The sequence below is a fragment of the Rana temporaria genome, chromosome 3 (assembly GCF_905171775.1).
Source record: "Rana temporaria chromosome 3, aRanTem1.1, whole genome shotgun sequence".
NCBI lineage: Eukaryota > Metazoa > Chordata > Amphibia > Anura > Ranidae > Rana > Rana temporaria.
In genome coordinates, this window is record NC_053491.1 from 350,326,283 (window position 1) to 350,341,967 (window position 15,685).

Consider the following 15,685-nt stretch of genomic DNA (forward strand, 5'->3'; position numbering starts at 1 on the left):
GGGACGTACCCCCGGGGTCCACCCTACAGCCCCCCCTGACCATGCCATGGACTGACTCGGGGGCTCCCCCGTCCAAACACCCCCCGTCCCGAACCAAGAGCCCCACCGTTGGGCCCCATTGTCACACAACCTCTACATCCCCCCACCAGCCGTGGGGCCCGGATGGAGCCGAGCAGCCCTCCTGGCAGACCTATTTGCAAGCCTTCCCCACAAAGGAGGACTTTAAGCAACTGATTGCGGATGTAAAAGACACTTGCCGGACTGAAATTCAAACCATTCAAGCAGGCCTTAAACACCTGGCCGATAGAGTAGAGATGGCTGAAGAAGAGATACAGGAGACTAAAATGGCCGTACATAGGACCCAACTTCAGGGCTCTGAACACCGCCTTATGCTACGGGACATGCAGCGCCACTTGGAGGACCTGGACAACAGGGGGCGCCGCAATAACATTAGAGTGCGAGGCCTCCCTGAGGCGGATGAAGCTGAAGATTTGCAAAAAACGCTCCAGACGATGTTTAATGACCTCACAGGGGCTCCCCTGGACAAACACATTGAAATAGACAGAGCTCATAGGGCCCTGCGCCCGAAAGGCCCCGCCTCTAAACCACGGGACGTTATTTGCCGCATACAATCATATCCGCTGAAGGAGACCATCATGCGCAAAGCCCGCGCTGTCCGTGACCTAGTGTTCGACAACTCCCCGATACAACTTTATCCAGACCTCTCATGGATCACGCTCCAGAAGCGGAGACTCCTGCAACCACTACTACGCTCCCTGCAAGAACGGAACATTCTTTATAGATGGGGCTTCCCCTTTAGCTTAACGGCTAAACATCAAGGGAGATCGGCGATCCTGCGATACCCCGAAGACCTAGACTCTTTCTGTGACGCCCTGGACATCCCTGTCCCTCAACTACCTGATTGGGACCTGGTGGCCACTCCCCCTCCACCCCCGGTGGTCTGGCAGAAGGTTCCACCGAATAAACGCTCCAAGGGCCCGGAGCCCTCCCGCCGATCCCCCAGGCACAGATCCGAAGGCCCTGGTGTTGGAAGGCCCTTCCCCCTGATGACCAGCTGATCAAATGGCGAAACCCGACCTGTCCGGCCGGACACCACGAAGCACTGATCTGTACTCCCCCTTCCCTTTTTTTTCTTTTTAGATTGGTTCTTTATTATCTGTTTCGTGCGAGGCAAGTTCATGACTGTCCCCTTCTCTTTTTTTTGGAAGCTCAGGTGCTCCAAATCCCTGCCTCTCCCCCGAAGGCCCTCGCTACATTTTTGTTTTCTATTTAACGGGCTGCCCTGAGGCGCCCCTGTCTGGACTGACCGGATTTCTGGATGCTGATCCCCCCTAGTGGCTACCCGCTAGAGAGTTCCTCCCTGGACTTCGGTCCCTCCGAGTCTCCCCGGCCCGGACATCTTAAATCTCCCGGCCGGGGAGTCCATTTGGAACTTATATGGCCCGTGACCCCTTGGTCACCCAGGGCATGTATGAGAATGTTTATCGTGTTTACTCTGTGTGTTCTTACTCTTTTTTCTTTCCCCCTTTCTAGAGCTCCCTGCTCCTGCTCTCCGCAGCCTGTGCCTCGTCCCCATTGGCCCCCGGCCTTCCTCGCGCTGATGTCACGCTCCTTGACCTGGACTCGTCGCCTGCTCCACCAGATAAGTATACGAGTAGCGCACCCCCTCCTAGGCTATGGCTAGAATTTTTTCATTAAATGTACATGGGCTAAATTCCAACAAGAAACGACACCTGGCGCTCCGAGAGTTTAGGCAATCAGGGGCAGATATTATCATGGTGCAGGAAACCCACTTTGATAGGGCTGACTCTTTTACATTTGCAGCCCGACACTTTCCCCAGGTATACCAGGCTTTTGGACCAAACAAGAAGGCGGGCGTAGCCATCCTCTTTAAAAAGGGGTCCCCTTTTACATGCTCCTCCACATATTTAGACCCTCGGGGACACTTTCTTATCCTCAGGGGCCTGTGGCAGTCACAGGCCATTACCCTCTGCGTAGTCTACGCTCCCAACACACATCAGCACCATTTCTTAACCAGGGTTCATGCCCGACTTTTCCGAGAGTCCCATGACATACTGGTGATCGGAGGAGACTTTAACCTGGCACACTCGGCTACCTGGGATCGCCTAGTGGCAAACACCCAGACCTCACAAACCCGGGCCCTAAGGGATTCAAAGTTGTTTCGCCAACTGACTAGGAAACACGCACTCTTTGATGCCTGGCGAGCCCTCCACCCAGGAGATCGCCAGTATACATTTTATTCGGCCCCACATCGCACACACACGCGGATAGACTACTTTTTCGTGAATAACAACACACTTCGGATTGCAGAAGCGGCTAGTGTCCTGCCCATCTCCTGGTCGGACCATGCCCCCATCACACTGTCCCTGAATTTAACCGCGCCCCTCCGCCGGCCCTATAACTGGAGGCTTAATGACTTCCTTCTGCAACACGCCCCCTCGAAACAGGAGCTAGAAGAGACCCTTCAGCACTACTTCGCTGAAAATGACACACCAGATGTTTCCACTTCCACCCTGTGGGCCGCCCACAAGGCGGTCCTGAGGGGAAAGTGCATGGCCCTCTCTTCGGCCATGAAGAAAGATGCCGGTGCTGCTAAAGCATTGGCCGAACGACAGTTGAAGGCCCTGGAGGCTAAGCTCCTGCAAAACCCATCCACCGCACTCCTTAAACGGATTGTCCAAACGCGCACGACACTGCGAGACCTCGCTTTAGGCAAAGTAGAAAAGGCGCTAACCCGCCTGAAGCAACTTTACTATGACAAGGGCAACAAGGCGCAGGCTCTCCTGGCCAGGAAACTGGCAGACCAAGCCCTTACCTCTACCCCACACCAGATAAAGAACAGGGGGGGCGATCTCGTAACACATCCTAGGGACATAGCGGCAGCCTTCGCGGACTACTATACGGACCTATATAATAAACCGGAAGTACCACACGATCCCCCTTCTCCCGACCTGAAGGCCCGAATGACCCAATACTTGGAACAAGCAGGTCTACCCCGACTTCAAATAGCAGACTTACAGGGCCTGAACGCTCCTATATCAGCGGAAGAGTTAGCAGACACTGTGAAAGGCCTCCCAGCCCATAAATCCCCTGGCCCTGACGGTCTACCGTACGAGTACTACAAGGCCTTTCTCCCGTTACTCAGTCCCCACATGACCACACTATTTAACGCCTTCCTCCACCAGACCCCAATCCCAAGTGACATGCAAGGATCCTTCTTGACCCTCATACCTAAACCGGATAAAGACCCAGCCTCTTGCGCTAGTTACAGGCCCATAGCGTTACTTAATTCAGACCTCAAAATATTCACCAAACTTCTATCGATTAGGCTGAACATTATTCTTCCCTCCCTGATCCATAAGGACCAAGTAGGTTTTGTGCCGCTACGCCAGGCAGGGGACAACACCAGGAAGATCATCGACCTGATTGATGTAGTCAATAGGGACGGTGCGGAGGCTCTCATACTGAGCCTAGACGCCGAAAAGGCCTTCGACCGCCTAAGCTGGCCCTTTATGTTCGCTACCCTGCACCACATGGGGTTTAAAGGTCCCTTCTTGCGGGCGGTACAACACCTATACTCAAACCCCACCTCCCAAGTTAAAACCCCCTTTGCCACATCCTCCCCCTTCCAGATAGCCAACGGCACGCGCCAGGGATGCCCACTTTCACCTTTGCTCTTTGCCCTATGTGTCGAGCCCCTGGCAGCATCCATACGGGGAAATCCGGACATTAGGGGCATCTCGGTACGGGGAAGGGAATTTAAGACATCCTTGTTTGCGGACGACATTATTCTTACCTTGACCCAACCCAGAATCTCCCTGCCCAACCTCCATGTTGAACTAGATAAATACGGGTCACTGTCGGGGTACAAAACGAACGCGTCAAAGTCAGCGGCCATACCGATCAACATTGCGGAGGCTGAGGTCCACCACCTACAATCGAACTTCCCCTATACCTGGGAGAGTTCATCCCTTAAATACCTTGGGATCCATATTACACCATCCTTCAGCTCCCTGTATCAGGTCAACTTCCCTCCCCTATATCGAACAATCAGAGGCCTTCTCCAAAAGTGGAAGGCACATCATATCTCGCTCCTAGGCCGAGTGGCGGCCATAAAAATGGTTATCCTCCCCAAACTCCTTTATCTGTTTCAGACGCTACCCATCCCGATCCCGTACGCCCACCTCCGCAAGCTTCAGGGTGATATGCTGAAGTTTGTTTGGAACTATAAAAAACATAGGATTCCTAGGTCGGTCATGACAGCCTCACGAGGAGACGGGGGCCTGGCTTTCCCCAACCTTGTTAAATATTACCAAGCTACCCAGTTACGTGCAGTGGTCTCCTGGTTTCCCCAAAGGTCCTTTAATAAGTGGACGGAGATAGAAAAGATATGGTTAGCCCCGGTCCACCCAAATAGCCTGTTATGGGATGCCGATGTGGGAGTGGGGCCTGACCGTTTGTTAGGCTCGATGTCTTTGCTCAGAGGACTCTGGCGTAAGATATCCCGAGAAGTGGGGCTTAAGTCCGAATGCTCCTTACTAAACTCTTTTGTTTGCAACCCCAAAATACCAGATAGCTTGACCCACCAGATGTCTTGGCCCTGGGCTTCGCGAGACCTATTCCATTTTGGACACTTGGTGGACCCCAGGACCCGTAGGCTGCTGACATTCTCGGAGCTCCAGGTGAAACACGACCTGCCCAGACAGGTGTTCTATAGCTACTTACAAATAAGACATTATGCCCAGACAATAGCCCCAAAGCTCCAATTTTCGCAACCGTCCCCATTTGAACGTATTGTCCTGGAGGGGCGCCATAGACGGGGGCTGATCACGGATATCTACCAGCTATTGAACGCATATGATTGGCAAGGGCGGGGGAAGCATGCATATATGCTGAAATGGGAGAGAGAGCTGGAGGAGCCACTGCCGATGGAGGCCTGGCAGGCCGTCTGGAGGCAGGCTGCCAAATCGTCCCTATGCACCCTGTATAAGGAAAACTCATACAAAATTTTGTATTTCTGGTACCAAACCCCGGACATACTCCACAAAATATTTCCATCCACCTCTGACCGATGCTGGCGATGTCATCAGGCCAGAGGCTCTCTCTTCCACATCTATTGGACGTGCCCCCTTATCACCCCGTTCTGGCAGTCCACGCACCAGCTGCTTACCCATCTTTTTGAGGCGCCAATCCCCCTAACCCCTAAACTATTTTTACTAGGCATCTCCCAACCCCGCCTGGCCAAGCCATATAAAAAACTGCTTAGGCACGTGCTAACGGCGGCTAGATGCCTGATAGCCCTTAATTGGAAAAAGACCACACCCCCGTCCCAGGAGGCCCTTTACGCTAGGGTCAAGGACGTGGAGCTGATGGAGCGGATGACAGCCAGGATACGTAATCGCATGGATGCCCACGACGAGGTCTGGAGTGAGTGGCACCGGCGGGAGGACCCGCCGGGGGCGGACGAGGTGGCAGGCGCGGTAACCTAAATCTCCTTTCTCTCTCTTTTCCTCTTTCTTCTCTTGACTCTCCTTTTCTTCTTATACAACTTACTGTTTCGGTGTCACCGTTGACGCCAGAGTATAGAAAACGGTTTGAAATGCATAAGTTTGTTGACCTGACTGACGGTAGAGCCAGCTTTTGGAATAGGGCCCCTAGGGCCGGAATCTCAACTCCCCCTCTACCCATAAAGGGCGAGGGTAATATCAGTACTCTTGGATAAGTGTATGATTTGGCTACTGTTATTACCTGCATTTATCTGTATCTTGTGAACCGATTTATACCAATAAAAAAAAAAATGTTAATTGGAAAAAAAAAAAGAATTTCTGCTCCAGAGTTCTATCCTACAATTACCACACCCAATCTTGAACAAGAACAAAATGATGGAACAGTAGTTGGCGACCAAGTTTGGGCTTCAGACATGGTGGAACTAGACACTGCAGAATTACACCCATTAAGTCAAGACTTACCGGTGAGCCAAGATATGCTAATAGAGAATGATGTTGATGGAGAAGACTCAACTCCTGTAAGAAGATCTACCAGGCAAACTAAGTCTAAAGAGATCTTTACATATGATACACTAGGTCAGCCAACCTACAGACCAAGTCAGGTTCACACCGTACAAACTCCTACAATGCTAGCTACTCCCATGACATACCAGGTAGTTAACATAGCTCCGTGGTGGCAGCAAGTACCTAGTTGGGTTTCTTAAATCACTCAATAGAGTTCAGAGAACAATTCAGTGTAATGTCAGGAGCCATTAACTAAAGGAGGGGAGAGTGTGACGGGCTGGGGTATCACTTGAAAGACAAAACAGGCACCCCATAGCCTACATTCATTTATTTTTATTGTTATTTTTTGATATCCTGCTATTCTATAAAACAACCAGTAGATGGCAGAGAGGGTACCCGAACAGAGTCTATATAAGGCCACATGCATCATGTGACTAAGTGAAACTCATTTTAGTCATAAAGAAGCATGGTCATATATTTTCCTGTTCGTGTATTTTTGTAGGTATGTACTTTAAACCATTCTCATTCTTACTAAACTGTACTAGAAAGATTCCTAAACATCTAGAGCAGTTGCAGGAGAAAGTTTTAGTAGATTTTGTGCAATAGTTTTGTTGTAATTAGACTTTCAAAGCAGCATGTGTTGAGAGCAGTGAAAATAGCGAAAAACCCTAGGACTATTGTACTGGTCGGAGCAACTGTTTATTGCAAGCACTAGACTGTTATATATGGGTATATTTCAACCTGATTTATGCAAAGTTATATATATTAGAAGCACATGTTAAAATTATATTAATAGCCACATGGACAGGTTATACACTGCTTGTACATTTATGCAAGATGCGCCATCTAGTGGTCAAAAGAGAGAATTGCTTCAGGATTTATATTTATAGAGCAATGCAGTGTAATTCTCATTGTGACAAAGCTAAAGTGTGCCATAGAGATAAAGATAAGTGTCTATAACACGAAATAAAAGGGAAATGTATGTTTATTAAAATATAATGGTATTCATTGTTGCAGCTATGTTTTAAAGTATTTCAGTCCAATCTGTACTGTTGTTATGTTAGCGATTATAAACATGTAACTATAAAAAAACTGTATGTATTGTTATGTAAAAGTGAAACTCATTTTAATCATAAAGAAGCATGGTCATATATTCTCTTGTTCGTGTATTTTTGTAGTACCCGCCGAGATGATCACATCACATCAGTACGTCTACAATCATCGGTTCCCTTAATCTATATTTTGGGACCGGTAACACTATGTTCATTTTTACCAGGGGTTCCCTGAGACCAGAATGTTTTTTTAAGGGTTCCTCTGTGCTGAAAAGGTTGAGAAAGTGTGCTCTATAGTATTCCTCTTAGCTACTTACCCAACTGTTACATTAACGATTATGTAAGGAGGTGAGGAGCTGGGTCAGCACAGACAGTAATTAAAAAACCCCAGAAGAGGAAAGGGCTATGGCATTGAAGGAGGGATGGGACTGTGCTAGGAAATTGACTATTCAATTTTGCTTGCAAGTTCAGAGGCACAATACTTAAAGTGGTTGTAAACCCACTTTTTGGACTTTTACCTACAGGTAAGCCTATAACAAGGCTTACCTGTAGGTAAGGAGAATATCCCCTAAACCTGCACGGTTTAGGAGATATTCCCCTCGCAATGCGCCGGGGCGCATGCGCAGGGGGGATCCACGGCGAAAGGACCGGCAGCCGCCGGACCTTGCCGAGTTTTAAATCTCCCGCGCGAAAGCGCGGGAGTGACGTCATGGCCGCTCCAGCCAATCACAGTGCTGGAGCGGCGATACCCGGAAGACACGCCGAGGCCAGATGAAATCTCGCTCGGCGTGGACCACACACTGCTACACACCTCGTTCCGAGGTAAGTATTTCATAATGAGCTAATATGCGGTGCATATTAGCTCATTATGACTTTTGCCTTACAGGAGAAAAAATAAATAAAAAATTTGATGCGGGTTTACAACCGCTTTAATTTTTCCAAGATTTTACCTGCATTTTTTTGAGTTGGTTACAAGATCTCTTAAAAAAAGAAAATAACACAGTTTTGGCAGTAATATTACACGAACAAGAGATACGGTCCTGTTTCTCACAAAAGACTATAGATGGTGTTGCATAACCCCGTGACTCACCGTGAATCCTATGTTTTTCAGCATGTGGTTTCACTGTTATTTTTCAGCAAGTTCTCGAACTTCCCCTTTAGAAGCACCAGTGTTCTGTTTGCAGTGAACGGTGTTCACCTTACCGAACACAAACGTGGTTCTAGATAGAGATTATGGGTGCTCAAGTTAAAGCTCAATGAAGTACAATACTCCTGCAGATTTTCACACCAATGTTACCTTTATGTTGGCCAAAAACTGTTAAGAGCCACCGGGTTAAGGCATTAGGTCTTAGGTCACCCCAGAAAAATTGTTAAAGTAAATGTAAACCCAATTACTTAAGTTAGCAGGCTAAGCTAAGCTTCCATTACCATATCTGGTCATGAAAGTCATTCTTCAGGTATTTCCTGCTCTAAAAGGGTGATGGAAGAAGAAGATCAAGTTATCCATCAAGTCAACCTTTTTTTTTTTGCGGGGGGGGGGGGTTGTTTAACCATTTTTGTCTGAGTAAAGATCTATGTTTATCCCAAGCATGTGTAGCCAAGTCCCGGGCTTCTCCAGGCCTAATGGTGAGCCCCAGAGTTAGGGACAGGTGGCATCTTCTGTGTAAAGTGGGTTACAAGGCATGATGTGTGCAATGCAAGGTAGATTCATGGGTGCCAGACACTTCTTAAATTCAAAGAGATTTATTGTCTCTTAAACAGAACTGTGGGAGAGAGGTTTAGGACCAGGACACACTTTAGTAGTTGCAATGTTAATTTAGCACACTCCAAGACTAGGCAGACAGCAATGCAGGGAAAGGCACCCAGCAAGACACCACATCTGCATGAGTAGGGCCGCTGTCTCCTATGGCAACAATCTTGAAACAGTTTCTAACATAAGGTTGTAATGATCTTATTCACTCCTATTGTAGTCTCCACTCAACTGAGCTCCCTGGTCTTTCACTAGACCAACAGATCCACTAGCCACTGGATCTCCTAAACTATTCCAATCATTCAGTATCTTCCTCAAGCGTCACCCCCGGGTCCCTAGCTTGGCACTCACAGATACTCCTCAAGCGTCACCCCACTACCCTGCTCAGTCCCTGGCTTGTCACACAATATTGCTCTGCAAGTGTCACCTCTGCTGGCTGGGTCCCTGGCTTCACATCTGCTGAAGTTTCCCAGTTCTTCACCGTCCCCAGTTGGTGAGAATACTGCTCTGGTACTTGTTTCAGCTACTCATAGTGGTCCCTGGTAACAAGGTGGAGGGTTCCTTAGTGGCGACAGCTTCCCCTCTACCTCCGACCATGGCAGGTTCTCTGTCCGGCAGAATGGTCACTCCTGGTTGATCTGCAAGCCGTAGTCCCAACCCTACACTGCTCTCTTGCTTCTGGATAGGTCCTCAGACAGTCCAGCAGCCAGATATCCCCGGGATAGGCCTCAGGCTCTGGTCTAGAAGCCCGGGGCAGTACAACACACGTCCACTCAAACAGCCATCCAGGTGGTACAGAACCCTGGCACCTGACCTCACCCAAATACATAGGCTCTCCCAGCAGGCCAAGGGACCTAAGAAAATCCCTGCCCATTGGCTGAGATACCCCATTCATTCCTAATCTGTCCTTGCAATGTCCTTGTCTTATCTAATGCCACCAGATACCCGGCCATCTAGTGACAGAAGAGAGAAGTGCAGCAATTCCAAAATTAGAGCGAAATCAATTAACCTCCTATCACTTGGCCAAACATCAGGGTGCTACACATGTTTGAATCCACTTACTTATGACTGACTCACCAGCTCTGCTGGAAGTCTATTTCAAGCATCAATTATGCTTTTGGTAAAATAATACTTTCAAAGACGAGTGAACTTTCCTCCTGCTAATTTGAGGTCATGCCCCATATTTTTGATCTTAGCTTCATTATGAAAATATTGTAAGGTATACTTCGTCTCACAGCATGTGCTTCTGTGTTGTCACATGGCTTCTGCTGGGGACTGCAAGTGACTTTCAACACACTTTACACAGGAATTGTGCACTGTTGCCATTATCCACATACCCAAATGCAGCAATAATGCTTTGGTCATATACTACTTGGAAAGAAATACAACCTTGAAATATTTTCTTTTTTAACCACTTCCCGCCTGGCCCATTGTAAAATGACGTCCACAACGGACCTCTAACGATCCGGGTGGACGTCATATGACGTCCTGGGCTTTGCGGGTGGATATCTGAATGATGCCTGCAGCTAGAGGCATCATTCAGATATCTTTCTCTTGTGCCGGCGATTCTGCACAACGTAAGAACGATCATAGCGGCGGTTCCGCCGCTAGATCGTTCTTACAGGCGGCGGGAGGGGACATCCCCTCCCTCCCGCCGCCATCCGGTGCTTCTCCGGGCTCTCCCGTGCCATCGGGGGCCCGGAGAATGAATCGTCTGGCGCTGGCAGGAAGCATAGAGATGACTGGTGACCAAATGGTCACCAGTCATCTCTATGACCGTCGGAGGACCCGGGCGCGATGTGATAACGTCACGCCCGGGTCCCCGTAAGTAAACAAAGCCGCAATTGCGGCTGCTAAGCAACAGTAAGCATGAGATCGGTGAATTTTTTTCACCGATTTCATGCTTTCCAGCCTGGAGGAGAGATGTGGGGTCTTATTGACCCCGCATCTCTCCATAAAGAGTACCTGTCACACACATTCCTATTACAAGGGATGTTTACATTCCTTGTAATAGGAATAAAAGTGATAATAAAAAAAAATAAAATAAAAAAAAAGTGTAAAAAAATAAATAAATATGTAAAAAAAAAAAAAAAAAAAAATTTTTTAACGCCCCTGTCCCCAGTAGCTCGCGCGCAGAAGCGAACGCACACGCAAGTCCCGCCGACATATGTAAACGCCGTTTAAACCACATATGTGAGGTATCGCCGCGTGCGTTAGAGTGCCAGCAACAATTCTAGCACTAGATCTCCTCTGTAAATCTAAACTGGTAACCTGTAAAAAACTTCAAAGCGTTGCCTATGGAGATTTTTAAGTACCGAAGTTTGGCGCCATTCCATGAGTGTGCGCAATTTTAAAGCGTGACATGTTAGGTATCTATTTACTTGGTGTAACATCATCTTTCATATTTTACAAAAAAATTGGGCTAACTTTACTGTTTTGTTATTTTTTTAATTCATGAAAAAAAAATTCCAAAAAAAAGGCGTTTGAAAAATTATTGCGTAAATACCGTGCAAGATAAAACGTTTCAATGACCGTTGTTTTATTCCCTAGGGTGTCTGCTAAAAAAAAATATATAATGTTTGGGGGTTCTGCGTAATTTTCTAGAAAAAAATATATGATTTGTACATGTAGGAGAGAAGTGCCAGAATAGGCCTGGTAGGCATGTGTGTATAACAGCCCGGTATGGAAGCGGTTAATATAAACTCTTTTCAGTATTTGGCAACAAAATACCCACTTTAGAAATATTTCTGATAGCAGTGCACGGGGTAGTTATTATATTGCAAAATGCTTCATTGTCTTATACTGTAATGTTATTACAGATTTTTCTGTCTGTCAATGGGAAAAGAAGATTGGATGGAAATGATAATTATCTGCAAAATCGTACTTTGTTATAAGAATTATTTTTTTTTTAAAGTACCTGTGTGTGTTTCCTCCGGGTACTCTGGTTTCTTCCCACACTCTGAAGACATGCTGGTAGGTTAATTGGCTCCTGTCTAAATTGGCTCTAATATGTGTATGTATGAATGTGAGTTAAGGACCTTAGATTGTAAGCTCTTTTAGGGAAGGAACTGACGTGAATGTACAATGTACGTGAATGTACAATACATATGTAAAGCGCTACGTAAATTGACAGGGCTATATCACCTGTAATAAATAAATAAAATAAATAAGACATTTCAGGTAATTATACTAGGGGGGTCTATGTATTAAAGAAAAATGCTTTGGATAAATGTGACAAACCTTTGCCCGTCTTTGCAAAATTTTGACTGTATTTTGTTTTATTAGACAGCCAGCTCCATCGAGTGAGGTATTTCAGGTAAAAAATACCCCATATGGCCACTAGATGAATTTGGCAATCATCGGAAATCACTGTATTAGGAGTAATACGATTGGAATTCAACAAGTATGGGCAAATGCTTGTCACATTTGTCCAACAGTGTTTTATAAAGAGATAACTATGTGCATTTAATCTGTGTTTACTGTTTTTTTCAATGCTCTGCCCAAAATTTTATTTTTACATTTTTTTATATATGAAGTTCTACTTTGAAGAAGAAGAAAAGGGAAGACAGAATTCCACTTTGCAACTAAAATGTATTTCCAGGCATTTCCAACCTTGTTTACCCCCTCTAGATTATGTTTCATGTGGATTGGGAGACAGAGGGGCAGGAAAGCTGTAGTTCTGTAGTTCAACAGTCAGGACTGACAATGCTGGTTAATTTTTCAGTGCAGAAATGGCATTGTGTTGTCATCGTAAACAGGTAGTTATGAGCACACTAGATTTCTGGTAGACCAACTGGTATTTTTCTGTATTCTCAGTCTTAAATTGGATAACAAATGTGGTCCATAGTAATCAGGGAGTTGGAAGGGATTACGCTATCCAATAACAATTCAATTAAATATTAATTAAATATGTTATGAATATAACACTCATATAACACGCTATGATTCATGAACAGTCACAATTAATCTAGATTTAAACTGAGTCATCATATATCTAAATATTACATAGTTATGTATATAGTCAGACTTAAAAAAAAGACAAAGAAGTCCATCCAGTTCAACCAATAGAACTAATACATTTATAGAAAACCTCCATATTGTGAACCCTATACCCCAAATTATTCCAGATGAAGGCAAAAACACTAGGCATGGTCCAATTAGTTCCAATGGGGAGAAAAAATTCCTTCCTGATTTCCCCAAGAGGTACCGTATTTTCCGGCGTATAAGACGACTGGGCGTATAAGACGCCCCCCTAATTTTCCAGGAAAACGTTTGCTTTTGGGATATACTCACTGTATAAGACTACCCCCTTCTTACTAGTCTTTCTGGAAGCTGAGGGGTAGCCAGAACCGCTGACAGAAACAGGCTTTTTCAAATCTCACTGTGCCATTACATTACATTCCTCACTGTGCCATTACATTACATGCCCCCACTGTGCCATCACTTGCCCCCACTGTGCCATCACTTGCCCCTCACTGTGCCATCACTTGCCCCTCACTGTACCATCACTTGCCCCTCACTGTACCATTGCTTGCCCCTCACTGTACCATCACTTGCCCCTCTCTGTGCCATCACTTGCCCCTCACTGTACCATCACTTGCCCCTCTCTGTGCCATCACTTGCCCCTCACTGTATCATCACTTGCCCCTCACTGTACCATCACTTGCCCCTCACTGTACCATCACTTGCCCCTCTCTGTGCCATCACTTGCCCCCCAGTGCAATCACCGCAAACAGACAGTGCAATCACTCACTTTTTTGTGTGAATAGACAGGCGGTGCCAGTCTCCGTGCTGCACGCGTCAATGATTTGAAAGCCGCGCCTTCTCCTCAGACTGTCCTGTGTTAGGCGGAACACAAATTTTCCCAGCAGCGCCTCTGTTCTGTGTTCCGCCTATCACGGACGTTTTTTCATCTCGTCCGAGGATGAGACGGCATCTGTGATGGGAGGAACACAGAACAGAGGCGCTGCTGGGAAGATTTGTGTTCTGCCTATCACAGAACACTCTGAAGAGAAGGAGCGTCTTTTAAATCATTGACGCTCGCAGCACGGAGACCGTACCCGGCGTATAAGACGACCCCCGACTTTGGATGCATTTTTTTGCATCCAGAAAGTCGTCTTATACGCTGGAAAATACGGTAATCAGATATTCCCTGGATCAACAATCTCTAGTTACCTGTAAATGTTATTGTCCTGTTATTATTTGTACATTTATTTATATAACCAGCTCTTTTATTTGCTTTAATCTTTAATATAAATAATGTAATTTCAAAAGTTTTATTACAATCTTTTTAAATACGCAGTTTTTATTAAAGTAATACCTGGTAATCCTGCCATGAAGGTTCTTATTTAGGCACCTACTTGCTTACTCTCTGGGGAAAAAATGCATGTATTGCAGAGGTAAACTGAATATTTCTAATTTTGTCCTGACATGCACTTTAACCTTTTGCATGGGGAACATGCAAAACATTTGACTGAAGAAAATAGCTGAGAAAAAAAATTAACTCTTGGATGAATTGCTGATGTAATACTACTAGTTCTTAGTGCTATACTGCGCATCGCCGTTCGGCTCCTTTCGCCAATCGTGACGCGGCTTACGCGACGGGGGGAGCTCGTTTTTGGGCAAAACGTCAATCACACACATGTGAGGAACGCCCACTCCCGCGGGACTCGCAACCCGGATGCACGGGTGAATATGCTGTACTAAGGTATGTACAGCATGAAAAAAATAATAAGAGCCTTAATCGGATTGTAATGTGGGGGGCAGTGGAATTAGAAAAAGTAGTTTTTAGGGTGAACCACCCCTTTAATGTGAAAAAAATCGGTGCTACAGCAATGAAGAAAGCTGCACAAAAGGAAATAAATAAAGTAATATATAAAGTCTATGAGTCCATAAACTTGGTAAGTCCAAATGAAAATGTGTTCAGTAAGTGATCTTATCACAAAAGAAATCTTCTAATATTCTTCCACCACACCACAAGTGTTGAAGGTGAATCCTCCACCCTTATAGACTGCGCACTCACCGCAACAATTTGCCTCACACTCTCGTGTTTTGGCAAAATGAGTATATTAGGATCCCTAGGATCAAACAGGTAGGTCTCCGTTTCCAGGTAGTGCGTTCCAGGGAGGTTTTCACATGGATAAAGGAAAAAAAGTGCACAATAGTGTAATATAGTAAAAGCAACTTTAATAACACATCTCTTGCAAAACCTCCAAAATAACCACTCACAAACAAACTTGAAAATCAGGCAGTGAATAAATCCAAACGTGAATCAAGGTGATGAACAAAAAACTGCTCCAGATACGACAGTGGTCACCATAACCAGTGGTGACCATAAAACAGCCCAAGCACGTACTCACGACATGTTTCGTCGTGTAGACTTAATCCATGATTAAGTCTACACGACGAAACATGTCGGAAATTGGCAACTAAGTCACTTTTTACAAGTCTACCCTGAATTGGTTTGGCTATGGAACTTGTTTAGCTAGGACAGGCATCTCATATTCAGCATTTTTACTCCATTTCACCATAAGGGTCGTGAGTACGTGCTTGGGCTGTTTTATGGTCCGCCGTGACCACTGTCGTATCTGGAGAAGTTTTTTGTTCATCACCTTGATTCACGTTTGGATTTATTCACTGCCTGATTTTCAAGTTTGTTTGTGAGTGGTTATTTTGGAGGTTTTGCAAGAGATGTGTTATTAAAGTTGCTTTTACTATATCACACTATTGTGCACTTTTTTTCCTTTATCCATGTGAAAACCTCCCTGGAACGCACTACCTGGAAACGGAGACCTACCTGTTTGATCCTAGGGATCCTAATATACTCATTT